General features: G+C 46.4%; 1 pseudogene; it reads right to left on the minus strand.

The window, feature by feature from the left end:
* Positions 1-2033: 2033 nt before the first annotated feature.
* LOC149057915 (uncharacterized) lies at positions 2034-2871 on the minus strand (annotated as a pseudogene).
* Positions 2872-3239: the final 368 nt, after the last annotated feature.

The following is a 3239-nucleotide window of genomic DNA, read 5'->3' on the forward strand; positions in this document are numbered from 1 at the left end:
GAAGTTCAAATATTGACAAAAATTCGTCAAAACCATGAATATTTTTTTTTTTGTTTGTCATTACGTTTTGGGGCAGTAAAAATGCTTCGACTTTTAACTTCAGTACCTAATATTTTTCTAAATAATCGGGATAAACAAACTAAGAATTAACGGAAAAACAGGAAATTTTACGTACACTCAGTATTCGACAAAATCGATTTTGATTTTTGATGTAACTTTAAAACGAATGACCATTGATACATGAAATTTTCACCGAATGTTTATATAAGTACCTATATTCTATCCTCCATGAAATTTTTAAAAAATTTTGACTTAAGTTGAACTATTCATAGGTATATGCAATTTTCAATCATTATTTGTTTTTTTTTTAAATTAAAATCGATAAAAATTGTTTTTTTAGGTAGAAAATCTTGAAAATTGAATACAAGACTCTTAACATATTATTACAACAGCAGTTGAAAAATAAAATAAATTCATAGTTACAATTTTTTTTTTATAAGCATTCAAAGTTTGAATTTTGACAAAATACGTAAAATTCACAAAAATTCACAAATTATTTTAAGCTAGAAATTCATAAAAACTGTTCTTTTTTAAACTAAGATTTAAAAATTTAATCTGAGATTCCTTACAAGTTTTTCAATCTTTATCACAAAAAAAATGTCCACCGGCAATGCAAATTAAATTTTTATAAGCATGCTATGGACTAGCGTCCCGCATTTTCTAGTTCACGGTCAACTAGGTACCAGCCGAACCAAGCATTTCGTGGAAATCATTAACGTTAGGGCAACACGAAATCATGTGGTTAGACGATCATAAAAGATCGCACAGGATGGGGGTTATGCATCAATACAAAAGTTCCAAGAACTAATGTTATAATGTAATATTATAATATATATTTTTACATAATAATAATATAAATTATCGAGGTCTGTAGCTGCATGGGATACGCATTTAGCTCGTACGTGGGCGAGTGGCATTTCCGTCAATCTAGATAACTATACCACATCCGTGAGAACAGCGACAAGAGCAAGTAGACTATGGGGAGTAGAGGGTAGCACTATATAAGGGACCCCGAAACGGCCTGTATTCAGACGCGACTTGACCAGACTAGCCAGAGCACCTTCACGCCAGTCTGTTGTTTAATTTAATTCATTGGACTTAGAAAATTTCTTATAAACAATATTTTGAACTTAGAAAATATTCGAATCAAACCGAATTTATTCTATCATTCAGAATACTTAACTTACATTCAGCTTTCATGTTATAAATAAATATATGTTTTACCACAATAAATAAACAATTAATTTAATTAAGAAGAATTCTACGTTGTGTAATTAACTCAAGAGTCACCTTCCAAACATCATGTGGCGGTCCTGGACGGATACCACAAATATGCGTGCGGTGGATAGGTTTTACACAAAAAAAACAATTTTTTTTTAAAGTCGCAAAAGTGCGGTGGTGTAATATGTTTTATTGTCGGTAGCAAACAAGTCACAGAAACAATAAGACGAGATAATAATATTATGTACGTTGAGAGCAAACAAAGTGAACACACTAGTGTCGAGAGACGGTACGCGCGAGGACGGTGATGGTGCGGTAGTTGTCACTCAAAACGCGGCCGTGGAACTGACTTACTACAAGCCGGTTCGCGGTACCGGCGGTCGAAATTTCCAGGCGCGCTTATCGCGTGTCGGTGTCGGCCGTTGTCGATTGGCGGTTGACAGAGAGAATAGACGGCGCGGGTTTCCGCGCAAAGGCCGCTTGAATTCAAACGACTATTACGCGGGACAGCGTCATACTCCCCCCCAAACTGCCAACGACGGCGGTGTGCCAGCCAGTATCGGTGGTGCGTGGTTGTGAGTGGTGGGGTGTGGTTGTGGTAGACACCTTATCCGCGGGCACGTTTTCCTGCTGGTTACAGCGGACGTGACCCGGCGGTGTGTGGGTGTGATTGTCGACGCCGGCTGTGGGCACTCTTCCGGGGTTCCGGCACGTGTTTCCGGCTGGTGACAGCCGACGTGGCCCCGGAGTGTCTACTGCCGTCGAGGTGACGCCGGAAGACTAGGGAACGTGTTATCGAACACGGTCTCCATGTCCTCCTCGTCACCAAGGTGCGTGTCCGGCCCGTCCAACAGTTCCGCCTCCTCTTCCGCTGATATTTCCATATCAACGGATTGCGAAAAGGCGGCTGTTGGTTGCTCCGTGGTCCCGGCTGCTCCGGCAGGTATTACTACCTCCGGTACCGTGGCCGCGGTGTGGACCGGGTTAGTGGTTGGGGGGGGCCGTGGTTGGTGCCGGTTTCTCCAGGCGGTGTTGCTGAGACTCGTTCTGTTTTTTCGCCCGGTGGTCCCGCAGGCGCTGCTGGTTCCGGCGTTGACGGGCGTTCGGCACGGCTGCTACGGGTGTGCGCGTGGTGGTAGCGGCTGTTGGCGTCTGTGTGGGTGGTGTAGGGCGGCCGACTGTGATGAGCGTTGGTTGTTGCCGTGATGCGGGTACCGGGTACTGTAACAGCGGCCGGATCGGTTGCACCGTGGTCGCCGGTCGTGGTGTGGCTGCTGGTCGCTTTGTCGACGCCGGTACTGCCGCTCGCCGGGGACTACGCAACCGGTTTGTGCGTACCAAAGTTGTGGGGGCGCCGCTCGTCGCCTTTCGAAAGACCTCAGTGCGGTCCTCCCACCCCCGTGTGTACGCGGCCCATAGTACCGGGTCCCGCTGTAGCTGTGCCGTCGTCATCTGGCGTACCCGTGCCGCCGTGGTGGTGTTGGTGGCCTCCTCCAGACTGGCCGCCCTCAGTAGTTGCTGGCTACGTTCCAGCAACTCTGCCGCTTGTTGTATGGTGGTTGGCGGTGTGGTCGGCCGTTGTTGGTCCATGGTATGGATGTTGTTCCGACTAAAATTTGTAAATTTAGTTATGGGCTTGTTAGTGGGTGGGGTGGTGTAGGGCGGGGTTGTGTTGCGGTCGTCGCCCGTTTGAAGCAGGACACGTGGATTTTGCGTGCGGGCTGTTGGTCCGTGAGGAACACGCCTTTGCCCACACGTCTGTGTAGCTTCACCGGTCCCCACCATTTCGGTGCGAAGCCGGCGTGAAATTTTTTGTGCGCGCTCGACAGGTGGTGCGCTTTATAGTACACCACGTCACCTGTTCGGTATTTTGTGTCCGTCTGGCCCTCTGTTACAGGTGGTACGTCCAGTACGGCACTTTCCCGTTTCGCTCTGTCCCTATCTGTGTGCTCTATCTG

The sequence above is a fragment of the Diuraphis noxia genome, unplaced genomic scaffold (assembly GCF_037042655.1).
Source record: "Diuraphis noxia isolate RWA-SAM2 unplaced genomic scaffold, SU_Dnox_SAM2 contig0002, whole genome shotgun sequence".
Classification (NCBI taxonomy): domain Eukaryota; kingdom Metazoa; phylum Arthropoda; class Insecta; order Hemiptera; family Aphididae; genus Diuraphis; species Diuraphis noxia.